Source organism: Eschrichtius robustus, chromosome 3 (genome assembly GCF_028021215.1).
Source record: "Eschrichtius robustus isolate mEscRob2 chromosome 3, mEscRob2.pri, whole genome shotgun sequence".
Lineage (NCBI taxonomy): Eukaryota > Metazoa > Chordata > Mammalia > Artiodactyla > Eschrichtiidae > Eschrichtius > Eschrichtius robustus.
Window position 1 is genome coordinate 66085570 of NC_090826.1, and position 13377 is coordinate 66098946.

Here is a 13377-nt window from a genome sequence, read left to right on the forward strand (position 1 = left end):
TTATGTATTTCCCCCATTACACTCTTGTTTTGGTAGTACTATAATTTCCATTAAAGATCAGGAAACTGCAACTCAGAGAGAATAAATAATTTGTCCATGGACACACAATTTAGAAGTCATAGGTCCAGGATTCCATTTCATGCTCTTAATTCATATTACTTCTCATGTCTTCTTGAGTATCAAATAATTTTAGTACTATTATTTTTTTATTATTATTTTGTTTTGGCTGTACCACATGGCCTACAGGATCTTAGTTCCCCAACCAGGGATTGAACCTGGGCCCTTGGGGCAGTGAAAGCTCAGAGTCCTAACCACTGGACCATCAGGGAATTCCCAGGAAATTTTTACTCTTATCTTTTCAAGTGTTGATGCTCCCCCATTGTCTATATTCTCTCCTGTAACTCCTTCTGTTAACTATAGGTTGTACAGTGAACACTCCCTATTTCTACCTCTGTTTGTCAGTGGTTCTCAAACTATCTGTGCTGAAAGATTGTTTTTAATTTCCAATCAATTGTGAACCATTATTCTTGTAAAATATAAGAATGTCACAGTAATATCAAATTATTGCAAATGCTTACTCTCACTTTCTGTATCACAAACTAGTCCAGTAACAATCTGTGGACTGGCAGTGCTCCACAGATCAAACTTGGATTAGTACTGCTCTGTATCTCTTAACCTCAATTTCGTGATTTATCTTTGCTGTATTCTAGATAATTTTCTCAGATTTGCTTTTCAGTTTTTTTTACCCTTTGTCTAATCTGCTACTTAATCCACTTAATGACTTTTTTCATTTCTAGAATTTATGTTTGGTTCTTTTTCATCTCCACCCTTTCTTTTATGGTATCCTGGTTTTTTAACATAGTTTCTCATTCTCCTTTTATCTCCTTAATTATATAATACTTAAGTTATAGTCACTTTCTGATTTTTTTTCTGTTATCTCAAGTTATTAGGGTGATGTTTTCTTGGTCTGTTGTATGTGCTCTCTCTGTCATGACCAGTTATTTCCTCTCTTAAATTTTGCTTGTAAGTTTACCTGCAGCAGGTATTATTTTCCTTCAGTGCATTGTGGAAGCATCCAGGGGATTGGTTTTTGTACTTTTATCAGGTAGTCCAGAGGTTTCAGCATTCTAAGAGCTGTTTTTAAATCAAGTATTTCTTTGTGTTTGTGGCCAAAAAGAGACTCTACATTAGCTCATTTATGTTGCCAGAACTATATGTATACAGATTAGTGGAATGTATATTTATTACTAAATATTAGTTTAGTTTAATTGTAAACAGATAACATAATTTCCAGGTCCTTCCCACCAAGTATCTGATGATAACTCTTCTGGCTATTTTCAACTCAATATGGAATCTTTTATGTTTCACTTCTTACAGACTCTGAAGTTGATATTTTTTCCCCATGGCTCTTACTGTTAAGTGTAGAAAAGTCTTTGTTTTTGCTTACTACTTTTCTAGGCTAAACAAAGTTAATACTAAAGGGCTGATTTATATATAACTTTGGTCTGTTATTTCCAAAAAGAAACAATAGATTTTTTTTGGTTTTGTTTTAAGAGACATTATAGAGTGTAGTACTCTAATCACAGCTCTCCTATTCACTACCATGTTTATTATTGTTGTTATTATCACTTCTCTCTTTAAGAGAACACTATGTCACTACTTATCCTCACAGTGCTTAACTTGATGTGGCTAAAGAAAGCTGCCAAAAACAGATAATCGTACTTTTTTTTAACTAATGAGTAAAACTAGGAACATTGATAACAAATTACTGGATGGTAGAATCTCTTAATGGCAATAACTGCCTACTCCTCCTTTGTCTAGTCAAAACCCTCCATCCAGGTGAAGTTGGAGTGGTTTGGGATGCTATGAAAAAATCTGTTGAGAATAACTCCCATTTTTATTGATTATTATTGCTAGTTAGCAATAACTTTTCTTGAGGGGAAAATGGATGAGGGGAAATGTTATTTGGGACTTAAGACTGAAATAAGATATACTCAGAAAGAAATATATCTCCCTGTTACTTAACCATTTTATGCTCAAAATTCTTTCATATCTTCTCATCACACTCAGATTAAAATCCAGAGTCCTTAAAATGGTCTTCTGTCAGCCACAGTGACCTTTCGTTGTTGTTTTTAACTTTACTCTTCCCCCTAGATATCCACTTGCTCATTCATTTCACTAAAGAGTGTACCCTTGATTACCCTGTGTAAAATAACACCTCCAACATTCTATATAGTATTCCCACTTTTTTTCTTCGTAGCTCTTAGCACTGCCCAACATTATACCATGTACGTGTTTGTTTATTGTCTTTCTTTACTGCCTCACTAGAATGTAATATCCATACAAGTAGTAAATTTCTGTTTTGGAAACCTTTATACTTCTAGCACTTATGATATGTTTTGCAGTGTGAACTTCTCAACAAATAGTAATAATTGAACTACTACTATATTACAATATTAATAAATAGCTGCTTTCTTTGTTCTAGGCACTATACTAAGTGCTCTACACGTATTAATTAATTTAATCCACACAATACTATAGAGTAAGTACCGGTAGTCTCATTTATTGTATGTAAGAACATCAGTAAATGATGAAATCAAGATTTGAATCCAGGGAGGACCTTCAAGATGGTGGAGGAGTGAGACGTGGAGATTGCCTTCCTCCCCACAAATACATCAGAAATGCATCTACATGTGGAACAACTCCTACAGAACACCTCCTGAACGCTTGCAGAAGATCTCAGACTTCCCAAAAGGCAAGAAACCCCCCACATACCTGGGTGGGGCAAAAGAAAAAAGAAAAAACAGAGACAAAAGAATAGGGACGGGACCTGCACCTCTGGGAGGGAGCTGTGAAGGAGGAAAGGTTTCCATACACTAGGAAGCCCCATCACTAGCGGAGACGGGGGTGGTGGTGGGGGAAGCTTTGGAGCCATGGAGGAGAGCACAGCAACAGGAGTGCAGAGGACAAAGCAGAGAGATTCCCGCACAGAGGATCGGTGCCAACCAGCACCCACCAGCCTGAGAGGCTTGTCTGCTCACCCGCCGGGATGGGTGTGGGCTGGGAGCTGAGGCTCTGGCTTCGGAGGTCGGATCCCAGGGAGAGGACTGGGGTTGGCTGCGTGAACACAGCCTGAAGGGGGCTAGTGCGCCACAGCTAGCCGGGAGGGAGTCCGGGAAAAAGTCTGGACCTGCCTAAGAGGCAAGAGGCCATTGTTTCGGGGTGCGCGAGGAAAGGGGATTCAGAGCACTGCCTAAACGAGCTCCAGAGACGGGCGCGAGCCGTGGCTATCAGTGCAGACACCAAGACGGGCATGAAACGCTAAGGCTGCTGCTGCAGCCACCAAGAACCCTGTGTGCAAGCACAGGTTACTATCCACACCTCCCCTCCCAGGAGCCTGTGCAGCCAGCCACTGCCAGGGTCTCGTGATCCAGGGACAACTTCCCCGGGAGAACACACGGCACGCCTCATGCTGTTGCAATGTCATGCCGGCCTCTGCCGATGCAGGCTCGCCCCTCATTCCGTACCCCTCCCTCCCCCTAGCCTGAGTGAGCCAGAGCCCCCCAATCAGCTGCTCCTTTAACCCCGTCCTGTCTGGGCGGGGAACAGACGCCCTCAGGCGACCTGCATGCAGAGGCAGGTCCAAATCCAAAGCTGAACCCCAGGAGCTGTGTGAACAAAAAAGAGAAAGGGAAATCTCTCCCAGCAGCCTCTGGAGCAGCGGATTAAACCTCAACAATCAACTTGATGTACCCTGCATCTGTGGAATACCTGAATAGACAATGAATCATCCCAAATTGAGGCGGTAGACTTTGGGAGCAATGATATATATTTTTTTACTTTTTCTCTTTTTGTGAGTGTGTATGTGTATGCTTCTGTGTGTGATTTTGTCTGTATGGCTTTGCTTTTACCATTTGTCCTAGGGTTCTGTCGCTCCGTTTTTTGTTTTTTTTTTTTTTTTTAGTATAGTTTTTAGCGCTTGTTATCATTAGTGGATTTGTTTTTTTGGTTTGGTTGCTCTCTTTTTTTTAAATTACTTTTTAATTTTATTTTTAATAAATTTTTTAGTTTTTTATTTTAATAACTTTATTTTATTTTATTTTTTCTTTCTTTCTTTTTTCTCCTTTTCTTCTGAGCCATGTGGCTGACAGGGTCTTGGTGCTCTGGCCAGGTGTCAGGCCTGTGCCTCTGAGGTGGGAGAGCCGAGATCAGGACATTGGTCCACCAGAGACCTCTCAGCTCCATGTAATATTAAATGGCGAAAGCTCTCACAGAGATGTCTGTCTCAATGCTAAGACCCAGCTCCACTCAATGACCAGCAAGCTGCAGTGCTGGACACCCTATGCCAAACAACTAACAAGACAGGAACACAACCCCACCCATTAGCAAAGAGGCTGCCTAAAATCATAAGGTCACAGACACCCCAAAACGCACTACCAGATGCGGTCCTGCCCACCAGAAAGACAAGGTCCAGCCTCATCTTCCAGAACACAGGCACCAGTCCCCTCCACCAGGAAGCCTACACAACCCACTGAACCAGACTTAGCCACTGGGGGCAGACACCACAAACAACAGGAACTATGAACCTGCAGCCTGGGAAAAGGAGACCCCAAACAGTAAGTTAAGCAAAATGAGAAGACAGAGAAACACACAGCAGATGAAGGAGCAAGGTAAAAACCCACCAGACCAAACAAATGAAGAGGAAATAGGCAGTCTACCTGAAAAAGAATTCAGAGTAATGACAGTAGAGATGATCCAAAATCTTGGAAATAGGATGGAGAAAATAAAACGTTTAACAAGGACCTAGAAGAACTAAAGAGCAAACAAACAATGATGAACAACACAATAAATGAAACTAAAAATTCTCTAGAAGGAATCAATAGCACAATAACTGAGGCAGAAGAACAGATAAGTGACCTGGAAGATAAAATAGTGGAAATAACTACTGCAGAGCAGAATAAAGAAAAAAGAATGAAAAGAATTGAGGACAGTCTCAGAGACCTCTGGGACAACATTAAGTGCACCAGCATTCGAATTATAGGGGTCCCAGAAGAAGAAGAGAAAAAGAACAGGATTGAGAAAATATTTGAAGAGATTATAGATGAAAACTTCCCTAATATGGGAAAGGAAATAGTTAATCAAGTCCAGGAAGCGCAGAGAGTCCCATACAGGAAAATCCAAGGAGAAACACACCAAGACACATATTAATCAAGCGATCAAAAATCAAATACAAAGAAAAAATATTAAAAGCAGCAAGGGAAAAGCAACAAATAAAATACAAGGGAATCCCCATCAGGTTAACAGCTGATCTTTCAGCAGAAACTCTGCAAGCCAGAAGGGAGTGGCAGGACATATTTAAAGTGATGAAAGGGAAAACCCTACAACCAAGATTACTCTACCCAGCGAGGATCTCATTCAGATTTGACAAGAAATTAAAACCTTTATACACAAACAAAAGCTAAGAAAATTCAGCACCGCCAAACCAGCTTTACAACAAATGCTAAAGGAACTTCTCTAGGCAGGAGACACAAGATAAGGAAAAGACCTACAATAACAAACCCAACACAATTAAGAATATGGTAAAAGGAACATACATATCTATAATTACCTTAAATGTAAATGGATTAAATGCTCCAACCAAAATACATAGACTGGCTGAATGGATACAAAAACAAGACCCATATATATGCTGTCTACAAGAGACCCACTTCAGACCTAGGGATACATATGGACTGAAAGTGAGGGGATGGAAAAAGATATTCCATGCAAATGGAAATCAAAAGAAAGCTGGAGTAGCAATTCTCATATCAGACAAAATAGACTTTAAAATAAAGACTATTACAAGAGACAAAGAAAGACACTACATAATGATCAAGGGATCAATCCAAGAAGAAGATATAACAATTGTAAATATTTATGCACCCAACATAGAAGCATCTCAGTACATAAGGCAAATGCTAACAGCCATAAAAGGGGAAATTGACAGTAACACAGTAATAGTAGGGGACTTGAACACGCCACTTTCACCAATGGACAGATCATCCAAAATGAAAATAAATAAGGAAACACAAGCTTTAAATGATACATTTAACAAGATGGATTTAATTGATATTTATAAGACATTCCATCCAAAAACAACAGTATACACTTTCTTCTCACATGCTCATGGAACATTCTCCAGGATAGATCATATCTTGGGTGACAAATCAAGCCTTGGTAAATTTAAGAAAATTGACATCATATCAGGTATCTTTTCCTACCACAACGCTATGAGACTAGATATCAATCTTGGGAGAAAATTTGTAAAAAATACAAATACATGGAGGCTAAACAATACACTACCTAATAACCAAGAAATCACTGAAGAAATCAAAGAGGAAATCAAAAAATACCTAGAAACAAATGACAATGAAAACATGACGACCCAAAACCTATGGGAAGCAGCAAAAGCAGTTCTAAGAGGGAACTTTGTAGCAATACACCCCTACCTCAAGAAACAAGAAACATCTCAAATAAACAGCGTAACCTTACACCTAAAGCAATTAGAGAAAGAAGAACAAAAAACCCCCAAAGTTAGCACAAGGAAAGATATCATAAAGATCAGATCAGAAATAAATGAAAAACAAATGAAGGAAACAATAGCAAAGATCAATAAAACTAAAAGCTGGTTCTTGGAGAAGATAAACAAAATTGATAAGCCATTAGCCAGACTCATGAAGAAAATAAGGGGGAAGACTCAGTAGAATTAGAAATGAGAAAAGAGAAGTAACAACACTGCAGAAATACAAAGGATCATGGGAGATTACTACAAGCAACTGTATGCCAATAAAATGGACAACCTGGAAGAAATGGACACATTCTTAGAAAAGCACAACCTTCCGAGACTGAACCAGGAAGAAATAGAAAATATGAACAGACCAGTCACAAGCACTAAAATTGAAACTGTGATTAAAAACCTTCCAACAACCAAAGCCCAGGGCCAGATGGATTCACAGGCAAGTTGTGTCAAACATTTAGAGAAGAGCTAACACCTATCCTTCTCAATCTCTTCCAAAATATGGCAGAGGGAGGAACACTCCCAAACTCATTCTACAAGGCCATCATCACCCTGATACCAAAACCAGACAAAGATGTCACAAAGAAAGAAAACTAATGGCCAATATCACCCATGAACATAGGTGCAAAAATCCTCAACAAAATACTAGCAAATAGAATCCAACAGCAAATTAAAAGGATCATACAGCATGATCAAGTGTGGTTTATCCCAGGAATGCAAGGATCCTTTAATATATGCAAATCAATCAATGTGATATACCATATTAACAGACTGAAGGATAAAAACCATATGATCCTCTCAAGAGATGCAGAAAAAGCTTTCGACAAAATTCAACACCCATTTATGTTAAAAACCCTCCAGAAAGTAGGCATAGAGGGAACTTACCTCAACATAATAAAGGCTATATATGACAAACCCACCGCCAACATCGTTCTCAATGGTGAAAAACTGAAACCATTTCCACTAAGATCAGGAACAAGACAAGGTTGCCGACTCTCACTGCTATTATTCAACATAGTTTTGGAAGTTTTAGCCACAGCAATCAGAGAAGAAAAAGAAATGAAAGGAATCCAAATCCAAAAAGAAAAAGTAAAGCTGTCACTGTTTGCAGATGACATGATACTATACATAGAGAATCCTGAAGATGCTACCAGAAAACTACTAGAGCTAATCAATGAATTTGGTAAAGTACCAGGATACAAAATTAATGCACAGAAATCTCTTGAATTCCTATACACTAATGATGCAAAATCTGAAAGAGAAATTAAGGAATAACTCCCATTTACCATTGCAACAAAAAGAATAACATACCTAGGAATAAACCTACCTAAGGAGACAAAAGACCTGTATACAGAAAACTATAAGACACTGATGAAAGAAATTTGAGATGATACAAATAGATGGAGAGATATACCATGTTCTTGGATTGGAAGAATCAACATTGTGAAAATGACTCTACTACCCAAAGCAATCTACAGATTCAATGCAATCCCTATCAAACTACCAATGGCATTCTTCACAGAACTAGAACAAAAAATTTCACCATTTGTATGGAAACACAAAAGACCCCGAATAGCCAACGCAATCTTGAGAAAGAAAAACGAAGCTGGACGAATCAGGCTCCCTGACTTCAGACTCTACTACAAAGCTACAGTAATCAAGACACTATGGTACTGGCACAAAAGTGGAAATATAGATCAGTGGAACAGGATAGAATGCCTAGAGATAAACCCACGCACATATGGTCACATTATCTTTGACCAAGGAGGCAAGAATATACAATGGAGAAAAGACAGCCTCTTCAATACGTGGTGCTGGGAAAACTGGACAGCTACATGTAAAAGAATGAAATTAGAACACTCCCTAACACCATACAGAAAAATAAACTCAAAATGGATTAAAGATCTAAATGTAAATCCAGACACTATAAAACTCTTAGAGGAAAACATAGGCAGAACACTCTGTGACATACATCACAGCAAGATCCTTTTAGACCCACCTCCTAGAGAAATGGAAATAAAAACAAAAATACACAAATGGGACCTAATGGAACTTAAATGCGTTTGCACAGCAAAGGAAACCATAAACAATATGAAAAGACAACCCTCAGAATGGGAGAAAATATTTGCAAATGAAGCAACTGACAAAGAATTAATCTCCAAAATATACAAGCAGCTCATGCAGCTCAATATCAAAAAAGTAAACAACCCAATCCATAAATGGGCAGAAGACCTAAATAGACATTTCTCCAAAGAAAATATACAGATTGCCAACAAACACATGAAAGGATGCTCAACATCACTAATCATTAGAGAAATGCAAATCAAAACTACAATGAGGTATCACCTCACACCGGTCAGAATGGCCATCATCAAAAAATCTACAAACAATAAATGCTGGAGAGGGTTTGGAGAAAAGGGAACCCTCTTGCACTGTTGGTGGGAATGTAAATTGATACAGCCACTATGGAGAATAGTATGGAGGTTCCTTAAAAAACTAAAAATAGAACTACCATACAACCCAGCAATGCCACTACTGGGCATATACCCTGAGAAAACCATAATTCAAAAAGAGTCATGTACCACAATGTTCATTGCAGCTTTATGTACAATAGCCAGGACATGGAAGCAACCTAAGTGTCCATCGACAGACGAATGGATAAAGAAGATGTGGCACATATATTCAATGGAATATTACTCAGCCATAAAAAGAAACGAAATTGAGTTTTTTGTAGTGAGGTGGATGAACCTAGAGTCTGTCATACAGAGTGAAGTAAGTCAGAAAGAGAAAAACAAATACTGTATGCTAACACATATATATGGAATCTTAAAAAAAAAAGGTTCTGAAGAAACTAGGGGCAGGTCAGGAATAAAGACGCAGGTGTAGAGAATGGACTTGAGGACACGGGGTGGGAGGAAGGGTAAGCTGGGAGGAAGTGAGAGAGTGGCATGGACTAATATATACTACCAAATGTAAAATAGATAGCTAGTGGGAAGCAGCTGCATAGCACAGGGAGATCAGCTTGGTGCTTTGTGACCACCTAGAGGGGTGGTGAGAGAGGAGGGAGATACAAGAGTGAGGAGATATGGGGACATATGTATATGTATAGCTAATTCTCTTTCTTATAAAACAGAAACTAACACACCATTGTGAGGCAATTATATTCCAATAAAGATGTTTAAAAAAAGAAAAAAAAAAGATTTGAACCCAAGTAGTCACTTATTAAAGAGTCTGTTCTCTTTGCACACTCTACATGTGCTATTTCCAGAGATATAAAAGAAGTTTGATATAGCCTCTGCCCTCAGGAGCCTTTGCCTTTGGAGATAAGATACATATCAGAAAACAAGTATTAAGAAATAATATAGAGCAATATAACATTAAGTCCCAAAATGAATGCTACAGACAGGGTTACAGAACCAAAAGGAGAGAGGCTGTCTTGGGCTAGATGCATTACAGGGAATCTGAGCTGGATTTAGAACAGAGTTTCTCAAAGCACGGGTTGAAATGCAACTGAATGAGACTCTGGGAGTATTAATTAAAAACATTAACTGGGTTTAACTAGAACCCAGTTAACTGGGTTAACTAGATTTTTAAATCAAAATCTTTCATGAAAAGCATGGGCATGTTATACCAGGTTGCCGTGGCTGTAGTGAAATGAGTGATTCTGCATAATGCCAATGGGAATATAAATTGGTGTAACTTTTATGAACCACATTTTGGCAATATATATCTAAAGTACCTACCTTTGGGCCCACATTGCAATGGTTATCCTACAGCTATATTTCATATAATATTTATCTTTCAGATATACTCCCATTATGTGCCACTTGACATATTTATAGGTTGTTTATTTCAGCATTGTGTGGAAACAGCCTAATACTAGAAACAGCCAAAATTTTGATCATCCATACAGTGGAATACCCTGCAGCTGTAAAAAAGAATAAAGAAGTTCTCTATGTATTGATATATAGAGTGCTTAGATTTATTGATAAGTAAGAAAAGCAAAATGAAAACCCATCAACATGGTAGGCTACCATATGTATAAAAAAGGGAGAGACAATGGGGGGGCTGGGAAAAAAATGAGGGATAGACAATAAATGTATTTGCTTACATGTGTATATAATATCTCTGAGAGAATGAAAAACAAACTTTTAACCTGATTACCTCCAGGAGGGGGAATTAAATGGGGTGGGGAAGGGCAGGGATGATACAAGTAAGAATAAAATTTGAACTTTGAACTGGTGGTTGTATTACCTATTCAAAAATGAAACCAAAAACAGAAACTGAAAGAATCATTGACTTAGAAGAATGGACACAATTCAGGAAGATAGTAATAAGGGAAGGTATTACTTTCCTTATCCTACATAGGAATTATTCACATTGGTTAATATTGCCTCCTCTAAGACTTAATTACCACACCTGTCTCAAGCAAGTTGCCACGTTCTAAAGTACTAAATAGAGTAAATATATGAAATTGAACACCTCAGTTTTTTATTTTTTGTGACCTCTAGTTCCTGTTAGTTTGTACACAGTCATAGAATGTGTGGGGTTTTTTTTTATAACCTAATGGTCTTCAAAACCCATTTTGGTGTTGCATACTACACAAAGCACTTTTCTAATAATCTTAGTATTCTTGTTTCTGAATGCCTTTAGGACTTCTTTTAATGTATATTAAAGTGTATGTTCCATTCCATGTCCATTGTAGAATAATTTATGTGATACAATATAAGTAAAAAAACTTATTCATAATCCCGTTGTCCAGAGAAAATTACTGTGAAGTTTTTCATTTTGCTCTATATTCCCTTTTTCCAAAAAAAAAAAAAAAAAAAATATATATATATAGTGCATGTGTTTGTATTTTTTTTAAATTGATGTATAGTTGACATACAATATTATATTGGTTTCAGGTGTACAACATAGTGATTTGACAGCCAAACACATTAAGAAATGATCACCACTATAAGTCTAGTAACCATCTTTCAACATACTGAATTACTGTAGTATTATTGACTATATTCCTTATGCTGTATATAACATCCCTATGACTTATTTATTTATATAACATGGGAGTGCATATATCTTTTTGAATTAGTGTTTTTGTTTTCTTCAGGTAAACCCAGAAGTGGAATTGCTGGATCATATGATAGTACTATTTTTAATTTTTTGAGGAACCTATATACTGTTTTCCATAGTGGCTGCACCAATTTACATTCCCACCAGCAGTACACGAGGGTTTCATTTTCTCCACATTGTCACCAACACTTGTTATTGGTTGTCTTTTTGATAACAGCCTTTCTGACAGGTGTGAGGCAATATTTCATTGTGGTTTTGATTTGCATTTTCCTGATGATTAGTGACTTTGAGCATCTTTTCATGTGTTTATTGGCCATCTTTGTGTTTTTGGAAAAATATCTAATCAGGTCCTCTGCCCATTTTTTATTGGATTTCTTTTTTTGATAAGTTGCATTTTTTAATGTAATTTGGATATTAACTCTTATCAAATATATCATTTGCAAATATCTTCTCCCATTCAGTAGGTTGCTTTTTCATTCTGTTGATGATTTCCTTCACTGTGCAAAAGCTTTTTAGTTTTTACTTTTATCTACTCCCATTTGTTTATTTTTGTTTTTGTTGCCTTTGCCTGAGGAGACAGATCCAAAAAATATTGATAAGACCAATGTAAAAAAGCATACTGCCTCTGTTTTCTTCTAGGAGTTCTATGGTTTCTGGTCTTACTTTTAATTCTTTAATCCATTTTGAGTTTATTTTTGTATATGGTGTAAAGAAATGGTCCAGTTTTGTTTTTGCATGTAGCTGACCATTTTTTAAATTGGCTGTCTTTTCCCCATTGTATATTCTTACCTTCTTTGTTGAAGATTAATTGATCATATAAGTGTGCATTTATTTCTGGGCTTTCTATTCTGTTCCATTGATCTATGTGTCTGTTTTTGTGCCAGTATCATACTGTTTTGATTTCTATAGCTTTGTAGTATAATTTGAAATCAGGAAGCATGATAACTCCAGCTTTGTTCTTTCTCAAGATTGCTTTGGTTATTCAGGGTCTTTTTGGTTCCATACAAATTATAGGATTATTTGTTCTAGTTCTGTGAAAAATTCTGTTGGTATTTTGATATTCATATTGCTATGAATCTGTAGATTGCTTTGGATAGTATGGATATTTTAACAATATTAATTCTTCCAATCCATTAGCATGGATTCTCTTTCTATTTGTATCATCTTCTATTTCTTTAATCAGTGTCTCACAGTTTTCAGAGTACAGGTCTTTTACCTCCTTGATTACTTTTATTCCTAGGTATTCTTTTTGATGCAATTGTAAATGGAATCGTTTTCTTTTCTCTTTCTGACAGATCATTATTAGTGAATAAAAACGCTACAGCATTCTAATAGTTTTTTTGTGGAGTCTTTAGGGTTTTCTATATCATCATCTGCAAACAGTGACAGTTTTACTTCCTTTCTAGTGTGGATGCTTTTTACCTGTTTTTCTTGTCTGATTGTTGTGGCTAGGACTTCCAATTCTATGTTGAATAAAAGTGGTGGGAATGGGCATCTTTGTCTTGTTCCTGATCTTAGAGGAAATACTTTCAGCTTTTTGCCATTGAGTATGATGTTAGCTGTGGTTTTTGTCATTTATGTCCTTAATTATGTTGAGGTGCATTCCCTCTACACACACTTGGTTGAGTGTTTTTATCATAAATGGGTGTTGAATTTTGTCAAAAGCTTTTTCTGCATCTATTGAAATGTTTATAGGTTTTTTATCCTTCATTTCGTTAATGTGGTGTATCACGTTGACTGAGTTGCGG

The 13377-nt window shown here is 37.1% G+C and overlaps 1 protein-coding gene across 2 annotated transcripts in view; it reads left to right on the forward strand.

Annotated features, from left to right (window-relative positions):
• Positions 1–13377, forward strand: part of ACADM (acyl-CoA dehydrogenase medium chain) — a 51379-nt gene that overhangs the window by 33738 nt on the left and 4264 nt on the right. The window lies entirely within an intron of this gene.